At 43.7% G+C, this 23,754-nt stretch overlaps 1 long non-coding RNA gene across 1 annotated transcript in view; it reads left to right on the forward strand.

The window, feature by feature from the left end:
• Positions 1 to 20,185: 20,185 nt before the first annotated feature.
• LOC122215163 overlaps positions 20,186 to 23,754 on the forward strand; it is a 76,037-nt gene continuing 72,468 nt past the window's right edge. Inside the window, exons 1-2 of the long non-coding RNA XR_006200271.1 lie at positions 20,186 to 20,243; positions 21,736 to 21,864. This is a non-coding gene — a long non-coding RNA (uncharacterized LOC122215163). The remainder of the gene's footprint in view (positions 20,244 to 21,735; positions 21,865 to 23,754) is intronic.

Consider the following 23,754-nt stretch of genomic DNA (forward strand, 5'->3'; position numbering starts at 1 on the left):
GATCACTTAGATTCCACCCACATTGGCCTAAATAACCCAGAAAAGCGCCAAAAGACTAGCAGAACGGACTCTCTGGAGCCAGGCATAGACAAGAGGCCCACGGAAGAGGGTAGGAAGGGCAGAGAGGAGGTGCGTGCTACACGGACTGGCGGGAGGGAGCCGGGGCGGTGGAGGGGCAGCCCACCGGGCAAGGCAGAGCCCCTGAAGTCTGGCTTGCAAAAGCGGAGGGGCCGGACTCCATGAGTTCTGACAGCCAGCAGGACTTAACATCTGGAATGTTAAAAGTCAACAGCTCTGCTCGGAGAGCAGGAGGGCGAGAGGACACTGGGAGGGAGAGGTGTTGAGTCCTGGAAGACAGAGCTCAGCTCGGTGGGGAACAAAGGCGCTGGCCAGCGCCATCTCCCTCGCCCATCCCCCAGCCGAAACCCCAAAGGGAACCAGTTCACCGAACTTGCTTGTACTGTGCAAACACCCAACGCTGTGCTTCTGTGGGTCCATCCCTCTGATGGGTCGGCCTCCCTCCTGGTGCCACAGCGCCCCTCCCACAGGGGACCGCTGATGGCAAAGCAAGCTGAGCCTGCCCCTCCCGCCCCTGTGCACCTTGTGGAGCCACCCCGGCTAATACGCCAGATCCCATCAAAGCAGCACCACAAGCCGGGCAGGGTGCAAGCAGCCCAGATGGGCCACACCACCCCACAGTGAGTCCTGCCCCTGGGAGAGGGGAAGGTAAGGTACACACCAGTCTGACTGGCCCCAGCGGTGGGCTGGGGGCAGACATCAGGTCTGACTGTGGCCCCACCCACCAACACAAGTTACTCCAGACAGCACAGGGGAAGAGCCCTGCAGTTCCCTGCCACCTGGGACTATCCAAAATGATGAAACAGGAGGATTCTCCTCAAAAGAAACTCCAGGAAGTAGCGACAGCTAACGAATTGATCAAAAAACGATTTAAGCAATATAATGGAACAAGAGTGTAGAATAATAGTCATAAAATTAATCGCTGGGCTTGAAAAAAGTATAGAGGGCAGCAGAGAATCTATTGCTACAGAGATCAAGGGACTAAGAAATAGTCATGAGGAGCTAAAAAATGCTATAAATGAGGTGCAAAATAAAACGGAGGCTACCACAGCTCAGATTGAAGGGCAGAGGAGAGAATAGGTGAATTAGAAGACAAAATTATGGAGGAGGCTGAGAAAAAGATAAAAAAATCCCAGAGTATGAGGGAGAATTAGAGAACTAAGTGATGCAATCAAATGGAACAATATCCATATAATAGGAATTCCAGAAGAGGAAGAGAGAGAGAAAGGGGCTGAAGGTGTACTTGAACAAATCATAGCTGACAACTTCCCTGATCTGGGGAAGGAAAAAGGCATTGAAATCCAAGAGGCAGAGAGAACTCCCTTCAGACGTAACTTGAATTGATCTTTTGCATGACATGTCATAGTGAAACTGGCAAAATACAAGGATAAAGAGAAAATTCTGAAAGCAGCTTGGGATAAACATGCTCTAACATATAAAGGGAGACCCGTAAGACTAGTGGCAGACTTATCTACTGAAACTTGGCAGGCTAGAAAGGAATGGCGGGAAATCTTCAATGTGATGAACAGAAGAAATATGCAGCCGAGAATCCTTTATCCAGCAAGTCTGTCATTCAGAATAGAAGGAGAGATAAAGGTCTTGTAACACAAACAAAAACTGAAGGAATTCATCACCACTAAACCAGCCCTACAAGAGATCCTAAGGGGGACTCTGTGAGTGAAATGTTGCAAGGACCACAAAGTACCAGAGACATCACTACAAGCATGAAACCTACAGACATCACAATGACTCTAAACCCATATTTTTCCATAATAACACTGAATGTAAATGGACTAAATGCTCCAACCAAAAGACATAGGGTTTCAGAATGGATAAAAAAACAAGACCTATCTATTTGCTGTCTACAAGAGACTCATTTTAGACCTGAGGACACTTTCAGATTGAAAGTGAGGGGATGTAGAACTATCTATCATGCTACTGGAAGTCAAAAGAAAGCTGGAGTAGCCATACTTATATCAGACAAACTAGACTTTAAATTAAAGGTTGTAACAAGAGATGAAGAAGAGCATTATATAATGATTACAGGGTCTATCCATCAGGAAGAGCTAACAATTATAAATGTCTATGCACTGAATACGGAAGCCCCCAAATATATAAAACAATTGAACACAAATAAAGCAACCTTACTGATAAGAATGTGGTAATTGCAGGGGACTTTAATACTCCACTTACAACAATGGATAGGTCATCTAGACACAGGATCAATAAAGAAACAAGGGCCCTGAATGATACATTGGATCAGATGGACTTGACAGACATATTTAGAACTCTGCATCCCAAAGCAACAGAATATACTTTATTTTCGAGTGCACATGGAATATTCTCCAAGATAGATCACATACTGGGTCGCAAAACAGCCCTTAATAAGTATAAAAGAATTGAGATCATACCATGTACACTTTCAGACCACAATGCTATGAAGCTTGAAATCAACCACAGGAAAAAGTCTGGAAAACCTCCAAAAGCATGGAGGTTAAAGAACACCCTACTAAAGAATGAATGGGTCAACCAGGCAATTAGGGAAGAAATGTAAAAATATATGGAAACAAACGAAAATGAAAACACAACAATCCAAATGCTTTGGGATGCAGTGAAGGCAGTCCTGAGAGGAAAATACATTGCAATCCAGGCCTATCTCAAGAAATAAGAAAAATCCCAAATACAAACTCTAACAGCACACCTAAAGGAAATAGAAGCAGAACAGCAAAGGCAGCCTAAACCCAGCAGAAGAGAAATAATAAAGATCAGAGCAGAAATAAGCAATATAGAATCTAAAAAAGCTGTAGAGCAGATCAATGAAACCAAGAGTTGGTTTTTTGAAAAAATAAACAAAATTGATAAACCTCTAGCCAGGCTTCTCAAAAAGAAAATGGAGATGACCCAAATAGATAAAATCGTGAATGAAAATGGAATTATTACAACCAATCCCTCAGAAATACAAGCAATTATCAGGGAATACTATTAAAAATTATATGCCAACAAACTGGACACCCTGGAAGAAATGGACAAATTCCTAAGCACCCACACACTCCCAAAACTCAAACAGGAAGAAATACAAAACTTGAATAGACCCATAACCAGCAAAGAAATTGAATCAGTTATCAAAAATCTCCCCAACTAATAAAAGTCCAGGACCAGATGGCTTCCCAGGGGAATTCTACCAGACATTTAAAGCAGAGATAATACCTATCCTTCTCAAGCTGTTCCAAAAAATAGAAAGGGAAGGAAAACTTCCAGACTCATTGTATGAAGCCAGCATTACTTTGATTCCTAAACCAGACAGGGATCCAGCGAAAAAAGAGAACTAGAGGCCAATATCCCTGATGAATATGGATGCAAAAATTCTCAACAAGATACTAGCAAATCGAATTAAACAGCATATAAAAAGAATTATTCACCATGATCAAGTGGGATTCATTCCTGGGCTGCAGGCCTGGTTCAATATTCACAAATCAATCAATGTGATACATCACATTAATAAATGAAAAGATAAGAACCATATGATCCTGTCAATCGATGCAGAAAAAGCATCTGACAAAATTCAGCATCCTTTCTTAATAAAAACCCTCGAGAAAGTCGGGATAGAAGGAACATACTTAAGCATCATAAAAGCCATTTATGAAAAGCCCACAGCTAATATCATCCTCAATGGGGAAAAACTGAGAGTTTTCCCCCTGAGATCAGGAACACAACAGGGATGTCCACTCTCACCGCTGTTGTTTAACATAATGTTGGAAGTGCTAGCATCAGCAATCAGACAACAAAAGGAAATCAAAGGCATCCAAATTGGCAAAGATGAAGTCAAGCTTTCCCTTTTTGCAGAGGACATGATATTATACGTGGAAAACCTGATAGACTCCACCAAAAGTCTGCTAGAACTGATACATGAATTCAGCAAGGTCGCAGGATACAAAATCAATGTACAGAAATCAGTTGCATTCTTATACACTAATAATGAAGCAACAGAAAGACAAATGAAGAAACTGATCCCATTCACAATGGCACCAAGAAGCATAAAATACCTAGGAATAAACCTAACCAAAGATGTAAAAGATCTGTATGCTGAAAACTATAGAAAGCTTATGAAGTAAATTGAAGAAGATATAAAGAAATGGAAAAACATTCCATGCTCATGGATTGGAAGAATAAATATCGTTAAAATGTCTGTACTACCCAAAGCAATCTACACATTCAATGCAATCCCAATCAATATTGCACCAGCATTCTTCTCAAAGCTAGAACAAGCAATCCTAAAATTCATATGGAACCACAAAAGGCCCCGAATAGCCAAAGTAATTTTGAAGAAGAAGACCAAAGCGGGAGGCATCACAATCCCAGACTTTAACCTCCACTACAAAGCTGTAATCATCAAGACAGCATGGTATTGGCACAAAAACAGACACATAGACCAATGGAATAGAATAGAAACCCCAGAATTAGACCCACAAAAATATGACCAACTAATCTTTGACAAAGCAGGAAACAATATCCAATGGAAAAAAGACAGTCCTTTAACAAATGGTGCTGGGAGAACTGGACAGCAACATGCAGAAGAATGAAACTGGACCACTTTATTACACCATTCACAAAAATAAACTCAAAATGGATAAAGGACCTGAATGTGAGACAGGAAACCATCAAAACCCTAGAGGAGAAAGCGGGAAAAAACCGCTCTGACCTCAGCTGTAGCAATTTCTTACTTGACACTTCTCCAAAGGCAAGGGAATTAAAAGCAAAAATGAACTATTGGGACCTCATGAAGGTAAAAAGCTTCTCCACAGCAAAGGAAACAATCAACAAAACTAAAAGGCAACCAACGGAATGGGAAAAGATATTTGCAAATGACATCGGACAAAGGGCTAGTATCCAAAATCTGTAAAGAGCTCACCAAACGCCACACCCAAAAAACAGTGAAGAAATGGGCAGAAGACATAAATAGACACTTCTCTAAAGAAGACATCCAGATGGCCAACAGGCGCATTAAAGGTGCTCAACGTCACTCCTCATCAGGGAAATACAAATCAAAACCACACTCAGATACCACCTCACGCCAGTCAGAGTGGCTAAAAGGAACAAATCAGGAGACTGTAGATACTGACGAGGATGTGGAGAAACGGGAACCCTCTTGCACTGTTGGTGGGAATGCAAACTGGTGCAGCCACTCTGGAAAACAGTGTGGAGGTTTCTCAAAAAATTAAAAATAGATCTACCCTAGGACCCAGCAATAGCACTGCTAGGAATTTACCCAAGGGATACAGGAGTACTGATGCATAGGGGCACTTGTACCCCAATGTTTATAGCAGCACTCTCAACAATAGCCAAATTATGGAAAGAGGCTAAATGTCCATCAACTGATGAATGGATAAAGAAATTGTGGTTTATATACACAATGGAGTACTACGTGGCAATGAGAAAGAATGAAATATGGCCCTTTGTAGCAACGTGGATGGAACTGGAGAGTGTGATGCTAAGTGAAATAAGCCATACAGAGAAAGACAGATACCATATGGTTTCACTCTTATGTGGATCCTGAGAAACTTAACAGAAGACCATGGGGGAGGGGAAGGAAAAGAAAAAGTTAGAGAGGGAGGGAGCCAAACCATAAGAGACTCTTAAAAAATGAGAACAGTCTGAGGGTTGATGGGGGTGGGAAGGAGGGGATCATGGGTGATGGGCATTGAGGAGGGCACCTGTTGGGATGAGCACTGGGTGTTGTATGGAAACCAATTTGACAATAAATTTCATATTAAAAAAAATACAGTCCTTGAGTGAAGCTTCCCTTAGCCTCTCCTCCAGCTTTGGAAATTAATCGAGTTCTCTTACTTCCAGTGGTTTCCTGTACTAGTCCCTTCGTCTCTGTGGATTCACACTTTTAAAATGATTTTGCTGCCATTTTAGTAACCTTTTGAGGGGAAAGGGATTAACACATGTGTTCCATCTGCCAGAAATACATCTTAACAATGAACAATTAACACAAACAGAGAAGCACTTAATAGCTAAGCAATTTAAATGTTTAAAAACCTTACATTAACACAGCACCACTTATTCCCAAAGTACCTTCTGGCATACTTCTACATTAGAGCATCCCGTGAGGTAGGTTGCCTAGAGGTTGTTTCCCTGAGTTCTAAGTGGCAAGGCGGAGACCCCCAGTAGTTATGTGATTCATCAGGGTGACTGGGTCACACTAAAATGTATGATTCCTGGTTGTTGTTGTGTAATGTATATGTTTAATCTCCTATACTGGCCATGCACTCAAGGAATATTCCCCACTTTTTCAAGAACTCTAATTCTATGACATTCAAGCACATTATTGTGTATTGACAGGCACTAAAGACTATAATATACAGAGGGGGCTTCATTTTATATGAGCAGGGGCTTTCAGTTGACCATAGAGATGTAAACATGGCCATTCTAATGCATTTTTAATAGTATCTATTTCTGGACTTTAGCCAAAGTGGGCATCTTTAGCAGTAACAGATTTGCCATACAGGTCAATTCCACCCTTACAGATTGTAGAGATCTGAACTTGACCCCAACTACTTCCTCGTTCCAGTGAATAGGTTCTCCCATTTGTGAGTTCTGAAGCCTGTGTGGAGGAGTATTCACTAGGTTTTAATTGATTAGATTGCTTTGGTCAGCAATCACTTTGCTGCCTCGACACTGGCAGAGTTTTAAAACTCTCAGACGCTGACTGAAAAGCAAGGACTGGTTCTTTCATCCTCATTATTCATTGGTTATATTTTCAGTCTGACAGGCTGTAGGCAATCACTTATAGCTTTCAGACCTAGGAGCTCTACACTGGTAGGTATAAGCTTGTCTTCTCCGTTTCGGCAGCTTTTGTGGTAGCTGCTAGTATCTTTGTGCTTGTCCTAAGTCTGGCCCAGCCAAGTTCTCTGCCTCTGTAATCATCTTTCTTTCTCCATCCCAAGCTTGCCTCACCCCAATGGGATCATTTAACCTTTCTTGCACTAGGTAATTTTAGAGATTAGAAGGATGTAAGTAAGTCTTTATCTGTTTTTTTTTTGGGGGGGGGGGTTCAACGTCAAGTCCTCCTTGCTGAGTCAGTAAAGGAAAGCAGGTTGATTTCATGAAAAAACACAGGATTTGGGGCTAGATAAACTTGGGTGTGTATCCCAAATCCATCCTTACCAGCTGTATGAGCTTAGGCAAGTATTTCCCTTCTCTGAGCCTCAGTGTACTCAAAAAGCAGGACTAATTATACCCTCATTGTTGAGTGGTGAAAAAATTAAATGAGATAAATTAAGAATTCCTAGCATACAATTTCACACAAAGTTAAACATGCACTGGGGCACCTGGCTGGCTCAGTTGGTTGAGTGTTCGGCTCTTGATTTCAGTTCAGGTCATGATCCCAGGGTTGTGGGATTGAGCCCCTCCATCAGGCTCCAATCTTACAGCATGGAGCCAGTAAGATTCTCTCTCTCCCTCTGCCACTCTCCCCCACTCATGCGCTCTCTCCAAAATTAATTAATTAATTAATTAATTAAGTTAAGTTAAACATGTACTTACTTACCATATGACCCAGCAATTTGACTCTTTGGAAGCTACCCGAGAAGAAATAAAAGCATTTGTTGCAGAAAAGCTTATGCACAAATATTGATAAGAGTTTTGTTAACAATAGCTTCAACTGGAAACAACGCAAAAGTCCACCAGTGGGGAAACAAATAAATTATGATATATTCATACAATGAAATTCTGCTTAGTATTAAAGAGAATGAACCGTTGATACATGAGTCATTATGGATGATTCGCAAAAAACATTATGCAGACAGAAGGGACCTGACAGAAAAGACTGCATATTATGTGATTCTATATGAAACTCTAGGTAAGAGAAATCTGATCAGTAGTGATAGAAAGCAGATCAGTGGTGGGGTGCCTGGGTGGCTCAATCCTTTGAGCATCTGGATTCTTGGTTTCAGCTCAGGGCATGATCCCAGGGTTGTGGGATTGCGTCCCACATTGGGCTCCATGTTGAATGTGGAGCTTGCTTAAGATTCTCTCTCTCTCTCTCTCTCTCTCTCCCTCTCTCCCTCTGTCCCTCCTCCATACACATTTTTTCCCTAAGAAAGAAGGAAAGAGAAAGAAAGAAAGAAAGAAAGAAAGAAAGAAAGAAAGAGAAGGAAAGAAAGAAAGAAAAAGATCAATGGTAACCTGAAACCAGGGGTGGGGTAGGAATTAACTGGGGAGGGGCACGAGAGAATCTTTGGTGAAAGAAGGAGTCCCATATCTTGATTGTGGGGGGAGTTACATGTCTATGCACCTTAGTGAAATTTCACTAAATTTTACACTTTAAATGTATGCACTTTATTGTATCTGAATGATGCCTTAATAAAGTAGACTTTTTTAAATGTCTGGCATGGTGCCTGACATGTAGTAAGGGCTCAAGAAGTGTTGCTTCCCTTCTCTCTCTGGTTTGTACTCAGGGAAGACAACATTGCTTGGTCGAAGCTCTTGGACTCACGGTCTGTACATGGGACAGAAGAGATACCTGCAGTGTCCCTCCCATATTCTTCTGACCTTTCAGTGTACAACCCTCCAAACATTCGGACTCCTGTAACAAAATACCACAGACTGTGTGGCTTAAACAACAGAAACTTATTTTCTCATAGCTCTGGAGGCTAGAAAGTCCAGGATTCAGGTTCCTGCCAATTCATTTCTGCTGAATGCTCTCTTCCCGGCTTGCACATGGCTGCCTTCTTACCGTGTCCTCACATGGCTTTCCCTTGGTGCATGCACTTGGAGAGAGAGATTTCTCTCTTTCTCTCCTTTGGAGGCTACCAATCCTATTGGATTAGGATTCCATCCTTATGACTTCATTTAACCTTAATTACCTCCTAAATGCCTTATCTCCACATACAGTAACATTAGGGTTAAGGCTTACAACATATGAATTTGGAGGTGGTAGGGGGAAGAGACCTAGCCTACCCTGTGCTTGAATTTTTCCCCCTGGAATTACAGAAGGAGGCTGTAATGTGGCAGGTTAGATGTACTGGGGAGCAATCTCTGGGAGCAGTCCTTAAGTAAGTACTTCTGGAAGCTGGTGTATAAATACCCCAGCTCTCTTGCCCCTTAGGTGGATAATTTGGAGGGATGGTTTTTGTACCACTTTTCAGAGTTGTCTCTTGAGATGAAGTACCAGTCACCTACTGGTAACTGCCTTGGTACCACACTTTTTATTTACCACCCTTCTTTCCTGTATTTCTAGGCTGCTCCCATTCAAGTGTTCCTTCCATCTGCCAAGTAAACCATTTGAACTTGAATCCTTATCTCAGGGCCTGAGTCTAGGAGAACCTGAAAAAAGACAGTGATATGTGTTTGTACAGGTAACTGTAACTCAATGGAAAAAAAAATGGTGCAAGAAATGTTCAAACATCAAGCCATGTGAGGAGGGGTTGATTGTGGAAGAGAGTGTGATTCTGACACAAAGAAGAGGTGGGGTTTGAACTGAGCCTTAAAGGGTACATACAGCTTTGACAGGGAACTCTTATGGCACCCAGGGAGAAAGGGGAGAAAGGGAGAGGGAGGGAGGAAGGAAGGGAGAGAAGGAATCAGAGGAAGGAGGTTGAAGTTAACATTTGGTGAGCACCTGTATTCTGAAAGACACTGTGCTAAGAGAAGGGCATACAGAGGTGAGTGAGACCCAGCCCCTGTCCTCAAGGCCATCATGGTCTAGTGGGGCAATGTGATGATTAATAGATAAAGCACTCGTCACATTGCCCTATGATTTGATGCATCATTCCCCAAATGTTGTGGGCTCCAGAGATTTTCCAGTGTCAAGTGTCCTGAGAGGGCCCTCAGTGTGGAGCTCTCTCACACCAAGGCTCCAACAAGAGGAGAACCTGAGGTTTTGAAAAACTCTCCTCAGGCACAGCTCCAAAATTCAGGACAGAGTCCACACTCTTTTAATGGCTTCGGCTAAAATTCATGTTCAGCACTTGATTTAGAGCTTGCAGTGTTAATATTTTGTACGTTGGGCCAATTCTCTGGTGGTTTTAATATTTCATTTATCGACTGATTTAACTTTTAATAGTATCCAAAGCCATCTCATTAGATTACAGTGCTGAAAGACTGCCGTTGTAATAGCTATCCCGTTGTTCAAGTAAATCCAATTTGGACAGATGTAGCCCAAGGCAAAAGGCAATCGTAATCTGTGAAATATTTTGCCAACTTCTATTCGAAACAAGCCCTAGCCTTTTCTGTGGAAAAGGACACGACTGACAAAGTTCTGACGACCTTGGAGGACAAGGGGAGAAATATCATCTGAACATGACTGATGATCATTGTCACATCACACTGTACATGTGTGCTGTGTCCCTGTCACAGCCATATTTGGGGGCTTCTTATAGGATTGTGGTTGTGCCTCCTTAATCCCTGAATCCCGAGTAGCTTGAATTACCTAGTAGGTAGAGGCTAATTAAATGTTTGCATTAAACTAGACCTGAATTTTTGTCTCCAGGTGCCAGAGAGTTCTGTCCTTGGTTCTGAACTCTTTAATGGATTTTAAATGGTGTCTTCAATGAGCCATAGAGGACATCTCCTACCCTCTAGAAAGTGGGGAGGGACCATAAAAACTTTGGGTGACTGAATCAGTGCAGTATCAGAAAGATTTTTCTATGCTGAGACATCCTCAGTCTAATAAAAATGTAGCAGATAAGTGGTCCTGTGACATAGTTTGCTTCTGGAAGTGAAGCCTGTCTTTTATTTCTGTATCTCAGAGTGTAGCAGACAGCTGAGTGCAGGTTAGAGGGACAATAAGTGATTCTTAAATGAATGCATAATTACAAGTCCTACCTTCCATCCAGAAGCTAATTTCTCACTGGTGCGCAACGGGGGAGATAGGAAGGCTGGACTTAGCTGCTTCGTGAACACCATTATGATCTTCAGTTGCTAGTCAGTTTCATAATAACAAACTTATATGGTCCTCAAAATAGCTAACTTTTCTTTTGGACGTGTGATGTATGTAAGCCATGTAGACCATGGAGGTGACAGTTCTGTTCTGACCCGACCATAACTGTTGTACTTCCTTCATTTCTGGGACCAGTGCCAGGCTCCCTGAATTAAACTCTTGAAATAAAACTTTCAGGTGAAAAAATACAGCTTCTCTAGAGATATGGAAACATTATTTTGATTAATCATTTAATCTAAAATCATTTAGTTAGCAACTTTTCTGTGCCAGACATCCCAATGATACAAAGGAATGTAAGACATGGTCCTTCTTCCCCAGTATCTCGCAATATAATAGTGGGGGAAGATAAAGAACTATTATACAAAGTGAAGACATTCAGGAAAAACCTAGTACAGTGAGGGCAAAGATTAAGTGCCTAGTGTATGCCTTTTGAATGAGTAGAATAAAACTTCTCAAACTTCAATGCATGTGTCACCTGCCAGAGAATCAGTAGGTTTAGGAATCTGGATTTTAAGATGTTCCTCAGGTGATAGTAATGATGTTGAATATGGACCTTACTTTTAGGGTGAGGCATCAGTAAAATTTTTCAAAAGGAAGCTTGACATGTATATAAGTCAAGGTTCCACAAGAAACAGAACTGGTAGATATACAGACCTATGTTTATTATGAGAAATTGGCTCATGAGATTATGGAGGCTGAGAAGTCTCACCATCTGCTCTCAGTGAGCTGGAGACCCAGGAAAGCCAGGAGTGTAATTTTAGTCCAAAGGCCTGAGAACCAGGGGATCTAATGATGTAATTCGCAGTCCAAGGGCAGGAGGAGACTAATGTCTCAGTTCAAAGAAACAGACAGGAAGGGAAGGAATCCTCCCTTCCTCTGCCTTTGTTTCTATTCAGGCCCTCCGTGGATTGAATGATGCTCACTCACATTGGGGGAGGGGGTAATCTACTTTACTGAGTCCATGATTCAAGTGCTGATATTATCTGGAAACATCCTCACAGACACACCCCAAAATAGTGTTTAATCTGGGCACCTTATGGCACAGTCAAGTTGACACATACAGTTAACCATCACAACAGTGAAAGAGGGCAGAAGAACATTCTAGACTCACAGACAACAGGACTGAAGGTTCAGAGGGAGGCTTAAGAACATGGCTGTGTTGGGAGCAGACCCATGTGAGACCGATTTTCTTCCTCTTTACCCACGATCAGGGTGATTCTGTTGACTGACTGGCTGCTGGCTGGCCTGGGCAAGCCCTTCCCTTCCCTTCCCCGTCCCCGTCCCCGTCCCCTTCCCCTTCCCCTTTCTCCCTCCCCTTCCCCCTTCCTTCCTTCCTTCCTTCCTTCCTTCCTTCCTTCCTTCCTTCCTTCCTTCCTTCCTTCCTTCCTTCCTTCCTTCCTTCCTCCTCCTCAATGTTCCACATGCAACCCTCCAAAAGCTGTAAGCCTCAACAAATAAGACCTCTTTCCAAACAGTCTGACTGAGTCTTGGTTCAAGGCCTATGGATTATCCGGCCAGAGCAGAGGTCCAGACAAGGGTAGAGACAAGGAAAACACTTTGGAATTGTTACCGCATTATCTTTTTGCTCTTTCTACTTATTCTAGGTTAGTCTGACATGAAGACAAAAACTAGTCTTGGTGGGGGGAGGAAACAGAGAGAGCTATCCAGGGTAGCTGAAACCTGTAATCAAGCCAGCTGCCTCTCGTTTTGGAGAGAGTCCCTTGGCTTCACGATGGGCTCATAGATCCCCTCTCTCTTCATCAAACCTGCAAGGGCCCGTATCCTAGACCCCAAGGAGTTGCGAATCTGAACAGAGGTCTGCCCTATAGGAGCACTGTTGGGTAGGGGAATTCAGGGAGGAGCAGAAATAACTACATCATCAGGTAGAAAGTGCCCAGCCTGGCCCTGCATCTGACAGTATCTGACAATATTTCTTAAATATTGTTAAATGGATGTGTGGCTACAACTTGATCCCCCTGCCCCCCCCCCCCCCCATACTGAGTGATAGGGACGGGAGCACACCAGCCTGGGTGGAGAGTGTCGTGTATGGATGCAGTCCTGGACCACGCACCTGGATCAGCCCACCACCTTGATGCCTTTTCTTGCCTCCTTGATTTTGAACCTACGTGTTCTCTCACGATTTTGAGGTTTTCCTTCATGTCACTGTGGGTAGTTACCCTTAGATACGTAGGATCCTCTTCTTTCGGAATTTCCCTAACTAACAGGCCATACTTGTGCTGCTGAACAGGGTGGTTGAAGGGAAGCAGAACTCACCTCCATTTCATGGCTTAGAGAACGTCGTGGAAAGGACATTTGAGATGGGTCTTGAAGGGCAGGTCACTGAGCACGGGAGCATGAGAAATGGCCCCAAAGCCACGCAGAGGCATCCTCTGGAGGGTTAGGGAGAAGCCCCAGTGATCTCTACTCTCACAGATGGATTGTGTACTCAGGAGCCCTCAGATTATTCGCTGAAGACTGAGGTCCACCTTCCTTCCTGAACCTTCTTCTTCCACCCTCCATCATCTTTCAGGGAAATGAGTTTCTACAGGGGTTCTGCCTTAAAAAATCCGTTTTTATCTGCCGCTTTTTGTTTTCTGCACTGGAATGAATGTTTGATTTTATTAAAAGGATGTTTTTAATGTTTATTTAGTTTCGAGAGAGAGAGAGGAGAGAGCGAGCGAGCGAGCATGAGTGGGTAAGGGGCAGAGAGAGAGGGAAACACAGAATCTGAGGCAGGCTCCAGGCTCTGAGCTGTCAGCACAGAGCCTGATGTGGGGCTTGAACCTGTGAACCACGAGATCATGACCTGAGTCAAAGTTGGATGCTTAACCAACTGAGCCACCCTGCTCCCCCTAGAATTGATATTTTATCCAGTATTGAGGCTGGATATGCTTCATTTTCAAAATTTTAACATTAGATGACATAGCAAGGTAGCAAAGTTCTAAGTTCAGGTAAAAAAAAATACTTGGCTTGGGGCGCCTGGGTGGCTCAGTCAGTTGGGCACCTGACTTTAGCTCAGGTCATGATCTCACGGCTTGTGGGTTCAGTCCCTGCGTTGGGCTCCACACTGGCGATGCCGGGCTTGTTTGGGGTTCTCTCTCTCTTTATCTCTCTGTCCCTCCCCCATGCTCTCTCTCTCTCTCAAAATAAATAAACTTTAAAAAAAAAGAAAAAAAAACTTGGCTTTAGTGGCTGTCAGAGTTGAAAAGGATTCCTTACAAAGAGGCATCCATCCACATGAAAGAAGGGCATTGGTGGCTGTGTTTACTAAATCATGATTCTCATTTTTCAGTGCCATCCACCAATTATGCAAAGGTTTTTGTTGAAATTGGGCTAGTAAATTTCCGTCTTCCTGATGTCAGGCCGTTATTCTTGCAAACTAATTGGAAGATATTTCATTTTTACATTTTTTAAACAAATGGGTCCCAAACCCAGTGAAACTTCATTTGGAAGATTTTAAGCAGGCTGCAGACATCCGTTTAAGTGTGCACATGTGAATGTTGTTATAGTTGATAATCAAGTATATTGGTAAGAAAATCACATAGGGATGGAAATGCTTTCAAAAGTATTCTTCTCCATCTGAGTTCCTTTAGCAAAGCAGTTACTTCATCACTCACTCTTCACCCCAAAGGGTCAGATTAAATGTGTTTATTTAAAAAAAAAAAAAAAACTACCTGTGGCACACTGCTCAGAGCCACTGAATCATCACAGAAAAGGTCGCCAAATTTGACACTCTTTGTGAAGGAAAAATGCGTAACCCATCTTCTAGTTCAGTTACTATTTCAAGTACATCGTGCGTTCCAAGAGAAGTTCATGGTCATACCTTACATCGTTATGAAGATTTGTGAAAATTCAACTATTCAAATATCCTTTTCCCCTTATATATAATCATGCGAATGGTATTCTGTGACACTATGTGCACATAGTGTCTTATATTTCCTTGCCGCGATAGCCTGCTGGTAAATGATGCTGTGGATAAATTTCATGTGTGATGCTATCTCTGTAACCTCACTCTGGAATTGTTTCTCAATTCTCCTGGTTATGTTTCTGTAGTGTTCCCATAAAACACAGTTACTATTACAGAATTGATTGTTGAGATTGTATCTTCTCCAATACAACTTTCCGTTCATGGCTTATATAAAGCAGTTCTTTCCATGTGTCATTTCAGGTCACTACATCATGGTCCCAGAATGTGCACTGCACAGTGTCAGGGGCACACATCCCATAGACTAAAACGTGCACGATGCCTTCTGGACTGTGCAGTGCACAACCCGAGCAACTGTAGGAGGCACGCGGCACTGGAATAAAACACCTCAAATCCAAATCCATAAAACGGGACATGTTGGAGACACCCACACTTTAATTCAACTGCCTGGAAAAACATTGATACTATATAATGTGTTCTAATGTCATTTCCCCCAAATGTTCCTACACGGAAATTTTGGTGTATCTTCCAAAAGCTATTTCTGACAAAGAATGCAATTTAGTTTACCACCGTGTTGCCATATTGTAGCTGTGTGTAATATTGGTTATGTTGCTGCGGCAGGAAGAACAAGAGACTTTTTTAAAAATTCCATATTCTGAACGCTTTTCACTCTTTTTATTATTTTTTTAATTTTTTTTTTTTTTAACGTTTATTTATTTTTGAGACAGAGAGAGACAGAGCATGAACGGGGGAGGGTCAGAGAGAGGGAGACACAGAATCCGAAACAGGCTCCAGGCTCTGAGCTGTCAGCACAGAGCCCGACGCGGGGCTCGAACTCACGGACCGCGAGATCATGACCTGAGCCAAAGTCGGCCGCTTAACTGACTGAGCCACCCAGGCGCCCCAACGCTTTTCACTCTTAAAGCCAAAGGCATGTATGTTCAGAGTAGATGGATTACTTGTATAATAATGGCTATGCATCCAAATCTCACCCATTCCCTTGTTTTAGGCTCCACTTCTTTCCTTCTTCTTTCCTTGCGCATCTCTCTCCCATGCTCACTCTCAATGAAGATTATCTCCCTGGTTTTGTCTGTGTTGCGATGGTAATAAATCGATTCTAGGGAGGTCAGAAAGAGCAAGTTTGTATCGTGGGTGAAGTGGCTGATGGCCTACGAGAATCACGACAGAGAGCTCAGGGAACAAACCCTCAGACTGAGCCTCAGACCTACTGATGCAAACCCAGTCCCTTCTTTGCTCCTTCCTGCTCTGCTGACGGCTGCCGGGTGTCACAGGTGCTTGGTGGCATGGCATCTTGCTGTCTGTGGGTGGCAGACAGTCCTTGGTCTCAGAGACTGTGGGTTCCACAAGGAGGATTGGGGGTGTAGCACTGGGATGGCCTTAAGAAGGGTTCCTGGGCTGCAGGACTGTCTCTGAGCGTCCAAAGATCTTTCTCGTTTTTTACTTGTTTTGCAGAGAGTTTTTCTGTGGCCCCCAGAATGGCCTCAATGAGGGCCACTAATGATTGCATTGGGGGCCCAGGAGGCTGGGTCTGGATGTCAGCTGTGGCTTTGAATCACAGCAGGAAGGGCTGTTAATTACCTAATTTGTCTTTGTCTCTCTTTGATCGGCTGGTGAATGGGGGGGGGGGGCAGTATTCCATCTCATGTTAAAGGACCAGCTGACCTGGAAAAGGCAAAGCAGTGAATGTGGGGCTTGGAAAACCTTGGGGCTGAGGGCAACTGCTCATATTTGTACATCTGAGCCGAGCTATTGTTTTGTGTTAAAGCGAAGCGTCTCGAGAAAAGCTGGTTTGACAGAACTGGTAGATCCAAAGGTAGGCCGCAGGCTCTGTGTCTTGCTAGGCCTCTTGGCAGCCGGCCCAGGTGCCTTAAGTCCAGACCCGAGTGTCTGCCCCCCGTCAAGCCTCACGTGGCCTGTGCTTGTGCTGGGTCAGGGCAGCTCCAGGGCTGGGGAACCCGGGCAGTGCTTCCAGGCCCGTCCTCTAGGACAGCCTCCTATGGGCTCGCAGACACTGTGATCCTTCTGCCCTCTGATGGCGGTGGGGATGCAGAACAGCAGATGGGAAGAACCACCCACGAGGTAATAACGTCCAGCTTTCAGGGGAAGTTTACGCTCCCCGCCAGGGCCTGGGGGAAGGGGACCACATGGCCTCCGACTGAACCACGGGCCATGTTCATCAGGGGAGGGGGAGGGGTATTAATGTGCACAGGGAAGGTCCTGCTCGCTCCAGACCTCCGGGTGGGGGCGGGAGGCGGCGGGAGAGAGGGCTGGCCGGGGCAGGGGACCGGCGGCGTGGCTCCTTCCGGCCTGTTCACGCACAGCTGGGGAAGCGGGGAGTCACGGGCTATGTGCCTGGTTCCCAGTCGGACTCCGTCCAGGAGACGACAGCTTTACAAAATAAACTTTCAGGGCTGGGGCACCTGGGTGGCTCAGTTGGTTAAACATCCGACTCTTGATTTTGGCTCAGATCGTGATCTCCCAGTTCGTGGGATCAAGCCCCACCTCAGGCTCTGGATAGCACAGAGCCTGCTTGGGATTCTGCCTCTCCTCTCTGCCCCTCCCTTGTGCACGCTCTCTCTCTCTCTCTCTCTCGAAATAAATAAACATTAAAATAAACAAACTTGGAGGGCAAATATTCATTTACCTTTGTTGGATATTCCAAATCCCCTTCCACAGGTCTTGTACCATTTGAGCATTTCTGAATCAACTTTTCAAAAACCTATCTAAAAACCATTGGAGAAACATAAGCCACAAATTTAAACTTCAAGGCACTTGTCAAAAAAAAAAAAAAAAAAATCTTGTCTACTTTTATCCTGAGGAAAAATACTCAAATACTTTCTCAGAAAAAAAAAAAAAAAAACTTTAAAATATGCTCATTGTTGAAAATTATGAGCATATGGAAAAGTGAAAAGAAGAAAAAAAATTCTACTTCCTAAAACAGAGACAACTATAAACATTTTAACATTGCCTTTGCGGTCTTAAAAAAATCTCATTTTAAAAACATAGTTGAGGTGATAACTCTAGATGGTTCTGTATTTTGTGATTTTTTTCATATTATAACATGCCTTTTCACTTTACTAAAACCCTTTGTGAAACAAATTTAATGGCCTCATAATATCCTGAGAAAATGGAAGTACTGTGTATCAGTCAAGGTCTGGCAGAAAATAGGAACCACTCTAAGTATTTTAGTAGAATTTTCAGCAGGGAATTGGTTACACGGGCGAAGGAAGTGACAGAAACCACAGCCAAGCAGAAGATCTCGAGAACGACCCAGAGATTAGCAGTGGCAGGAATCCCTTTCTAGATCAAGGGCTGGATGAACAGGGGAGGTGATGCTGTTAGCAGTTATCTGGAAGCAGGGACTGGAGGGTGGCAGCTTCAGCAGGTCTGGAAATGTCACGTAGGCCTTGAGACCCTGGAGGAGACGAGTCACATCCAAAGATGCCCCAGGAAGCAGAGATGGGGAGGAAGATACCCAGGGTCCTCCCTCCTCCTGACTTCCCACCTTTGCAACGGCCCCTTCCTTGCTCTTAACCTTCAGTGGCTCCCAATTACCTATCGAATAAAAAGTGAATTCCTTGGTCTGCTACAAAAAGCCTTTCCTAAGTTTGACTCTAGCTTAAATATCCATTATCATGTCTTATCACTGCTCTGCCCACTACCCACCGCAAACCCCAGCTCTAGATATACCAGACTTCTTATTGTTTCTTTTAATGCCCGTATGCCTCTGTACATGCTGTGCCTACATCCTGGAATGCTCTTTTTATCCTTGTACACTAGGTGAGATCTGTTCATCCTTCTGGACCTAGCTCTCATTGTTACTTTGTCTGAGGTGATGTGGTTGGATGTTCCTTGGCATTGACTTCATACCTCCTTGAGGCATTCTTGCAGGCATGTGTCTGTCCCCCTACAAAGGAACACCCAGGATAGGGTCCCCCACTCAGGTCCTATCTGCAGCTTACCACCTGTTACAGAGTGAGTGTTCAGGAGATCAGAACTGAATGGTGAAAAATGCTGTTTTCTGGGGCACCTAGGTGGCTCAGACGGTTAAGCATCCAACTTCGGCTCAGGTCGTGATCTCATGGTTTGTGAGTTCAAGCCCCACGTTGGGCTCTGTGCTGACAGCTCAGAGCTTGGAGCCTGCTTTGGATTCTGTGTCTCTCTCTCTCTCTGCCCCTCCCCCACTTACGTGTTTTCTCTCTCTCTCTCAAAAATGAATAAATGTTAAAAATAAATTAAAAAAAAAGAAAATGCTGTTTTCCTAGATCTATAGCTATTGGCCTGGAGGACTAAGTGAATGCCCTTATTTGAATAAAAACAACCTCCCCCGCCCCCCCGTGTATGTTTTATGAGCATGGGAGGAAAGTGAGGAAGGATACACTCCAGGCTATCTCCGTTGGTTACCTAAGAGGGGTGGGAAAGGTGAACCACAGAGGCCATAGGGAAGATTAGTTTTTACTGTACCTTTTAGTAATTTTTTAAAATCATGGGGCACACATGTCACTCTTAAAATTTTTGAAAAAAATTTAAATAAAAGGGTTAGATGACATGAAAAGAAAATTATGGTTTCTTCTTAGAATGTGGCTGGGTCCACGACTGCCTCATTCCCCTCTTCTGGGAACTTCCCAAATCCCGGAGTCAGTAGTGGGAGTCCTTTGGGTCTCTTACCCTGTCTCTCCGGTTAGATTAGGGCTCAGTCTGGAGGAGGGCACCGCAGAGGGAGCCGGTGGGGGCACCACAGGGTTCAGCCTGCTGAGGGAAGCTTGGCACAGTCTTTGGGACCATCAGTCCCCAGATTGTAAGCTCAAAGGAGTCTCAGTTCTGGACTGCTAGGCTAAACATAAAGTGAGAGGCTTGGCTTGGCTTCTGTTGCAAACGTCCTGAGCCATGCAGCCTCTTAATAAGAAAATTGATTCAACCCCAAGCTTAATCCCTGAGGTGCATTTTTTTTTCCAAGACAGCAAGTTCATGGCTCTGCGATGTCTGATTTCGATGTTTTGAAAATGTATTCTTTGACAAGGCTTAATTAAAGTGGATTGCACCTATATGGGAACATTTTACAATTTCCATAACAAACACTATTATTACCAGGAGCAAGGTATTTTTTTGTTCCATTGATGTCTTTTATGGTGATGTCATAAAAAGAAGATTATGACTTCTCATTATGAGACAGATGGAGGAAAAGATGCATTTTGATTACCAGAGAGGGGAATATGTTCTTTCCAAACAGTTACCTTAATAGCTAGCCAGGGCCGAACTGGACAGGAATGACAGGTCTCAGCAAATGACTTTTTTACGGGCTTTACTTTATAGAAGCTTCCTTTTGTATGTTTTAAAATGAGATCCATCAAATGTGAAACTGATTTTCCAGTTTGGCTAGGAACGAAGGTTCCATAGATTGTATATCTTGCTGAAACTATTATTAAAATTAACATGGCTCACTTTCTATATCTCTTAATTTAGCTAGAAACTGACTTATAACATCTACTATAATTAAAAAACAGTTTACATTTATAAAGTATTGTAAAGTATAAAGAATTGTCTTTTTTCTTTTTAAAAACTCTTTTGTATTATAAGAGGAAAACATTTGCATTGTAATAAATTGGAAAAATACAATGTTTCTCTACATTAAAAAGAAAAAAGGGGCACCTGGGTGGCTTAGCCAGTTAAGCATCCAACTTTGGCTCAGGTCACGATCTCACGGTTCGTGAGTTCGATCCTTGCGTCGGGCTCTGTGCTGACAGCTCAGAGCCTGGAGCCTGGTAGACACCATATTAAATGGCTTCATAATATTTAACCATTGATTGTAACATAATTTATTTACCTAATTCTCTAATGTTGGTCATTTAAATTTTTTCGAGTTTTCATACGTGTAAATAACACTATGATAAACTTCCTTATAGAAACTCTTGGTCAGTATTGCCAATTAGTCTCCTAGAGTCATCTCTGGAAGTGAAATTACTGGTCCAAGTGTTATTGCCAATTGGCTTTCCCGAAAGTTTGTACCAATTTATATTTCCCATAGGAACTTACAAAGTATGTTTTGAACATGTTTGTGAACATCGCTAGGCAGAAATACAAGAGTACCTTCTTAATTTCAGTTCATTTCCTGGATTACTATCAGTAATTGAGGTTTTAAAGGTGGCTAGGCCAGCCCGTGGAGGGCCTTGAACATCTCTGGTGCCAGGAATAAACACTTGGCTGTGTTTGAGTAACTGTAACCCCCCAAAACATGTTAGAATAATTCCAAGTAAATTCTGAGTTTTGCGTAAAGATTCAGTGCTCTGTTTATGGAACTCAGCTTGCTTCTTCCTCCCCCAGCAGTGACCCACCAGATCTAAAAGGGGATTAGACCTCATATGATTTCAACTTGGTTTAAGAAATAATCATGCCATACGCACATCTGTGAAGCCCAAGGTAGACATGTTTCCTTTTTTCTTTTTTAAACGTGACTTCATATAGAGTCAATTACCCTGAACAGATTATGTTTTTAGTTTGGACTAATTATCCGTGAATTGGACACATTGGAGGAAGTTCTGACTGCATCCACAGCTAGGGAGCGTTGAACCTGGTGAAGGAAGTACATCACTGCAGAAACAGGGAATGTCAACGAGTCAAAGGCTAAAAAGAAAACTAAGACTTGTAACATATTTGCAGAGCACATCCAGGTGGGGAGGGGACAAAAAGCAGAAGCAATGACTTCATTTTTTGGGAGCATATTTTTTCTGTTTTTACCCTGAACTCCCTTTCTCTTCCTTTGTTTCAGGTCCAGGACTCACTGCGTTTTGCATACCTAATTAATTGTGTTTTGCATTCCTAACTAATTGGAGCATGCACTTCCCTACTTTGGCAAGGGTGCATAATTTATCACGCTGGGCTCCTGAAGCCAGAGCAGGTAAGTTTTTTGAAATGTATGCAAATTGACTCACCACCAGCTATGCAATTCAATGATGGAATGAGGAGTTCCTATGAGAAGCATCCAAAGCGTACCTTACTTGGCAATCTTTAAATCTCCTGTTGGGTGGGCATTTTACTCACTGGTAATCAAAATAGGCAGTACGGCGTATTGGAAATTTCTGAGATCAAGTTCACACCTCGCTACTGGGACGGGGGCCACTGTTTCCATTGCCAAAGGTGAAGGTCACTGAACTAGATGACCCCTAAGGGAGCCATCGTGGCAGTATCTGTGTCAGAGGGTGGCCCAGGTTTATTCTCCTCACTGAGACCCTGAGTTTCTGCAAAACTCAGTCGCTAGTCGCTCAACAGGTATCCTGGACATTTTGGGGCACCAAAAAAAAAATTCCGATTTCATGGACTTATCCAGAATTTTTTAACCATAGTTATCTGGGAAAAGGCTATTTTGACTTTATCACTGCTTAAGTTTTGTTTGTGTTAGGGCTTGGAGTGTGTTTTGAATTACAGGTGTAGGTGAGGGTTGGGCACCAGGTACCATAATCTTTTCAGAGCTCAGGGCTTCTGAGGACTTAGTTGGACACAGCGTCAGCTCGAGGATTCTGTGCAGGAGGAGACTGCCAAGGACGACATCCCCCTCAAATCTCACAGTGTAGGCTACCTAAGGCTACAGGGTGAAAACTGTTTGAAATGGCTTTACTACAGGGCTGCAGAGCCCTGGCATGAAAGCCTTCTGGCTTCCTGTGGCTTTTCCAAATAAGGAGAGGGGCATTTTGTCAGCAGAAACGTCAACGTAAATCTGCATCTGGGCAGCAGGCGTGTTAGCTGGCTACCTACCCAGAGGGATTTTATAGCCTCAGGTGGGTTCTCCCCAGTGAGAAAACATAATGAGATGAGGCCATGTTTTCCTGTTTTAATTACTTTTCAATTTGGAGCACAATTTCAAAGATGTCTTGGTAGTTTTCAGCAGTGGGGTTTGGGCATAAGTGTAAAGGGATGTTCTCGTGGTTTCTCTTTGGGTTTTTATAGCTTGCTCGAGCTGGGTGACTGTCCTGCAGCTATGCTACTGAAAACACCAGGGCCCTACATGGATACCGGAATGTTAATGCTGGGATCAGCCCATCACATTCCGTTATGGTCCCCAGGCAGATGTCTTATGTCAAGGTTACTTAAGACTGTACATCCCTGGGAAGCCATTTCTTATAGAGCCGAAGTGATGCACCCAGAGGTCCGAGTTGCCTGTACTGAGGGGGTCAGCTTCGGTGGAGAGAGCTGAAGTTAGAAACTCACAGCCTCTGCGTCCCCAGTGACTCAAAGAGATGTGACATCACCCCTCAATCAGGCTTAAAAGACCAGCGCTCAAGGCAACAGAGACCACGAGACCGGCCACGGCTGGACCCGGTGTGCCTACCACCCCTGGCCCACAGACACGTGCTTTTGGCCCATAGAAGGTTAAAAAAAATCCTCACTCTTGACAACAGGAAAATCTGACTTTCAGCTTTTTTGGGAAAGAACTCCCTGTGACCTTGAGCCTGCGTGTCCCCACATCAATTTCTGGAGCCGAGTCAGGACGACTGCTGGATCATTCACTGCGGCCCTTCTCACCCTGTAGCACACCCCGTTCTCCCGCACCCCAGCCTTGAATGCCCCGCCACGTGCTGTCTGTGGGTCTCTGAGCCGGTGGCCCCAGCTCTAAGACACTGCTGGGAACACCACTCTGGGCAGGTCTCAAGTCTTTTGTCTTCCCCCAGGCCTCAGTTTTCCCATACGTAAAATGAAGAATTGGATTAGAGAGGGTCCAGAGTATTCTGTGACTCTGGGATGATTAGGGACTTTAAAATAATTATCTGGGCATATACTGAGAGGCAATTAC

This window comes from Panthera leo, chromosome A3, assembly GCF_018350215.1.
Source record: "Panthera leo isolate Ple1 chromosome A3, P.leo_Ple1_pat1.1, whole genome shotgun sequence".
NCBI lineage: Eukaryota > Metazoa > Chordata > Mammalia > Carnivora > Felidae > Panthera > Panthera leo.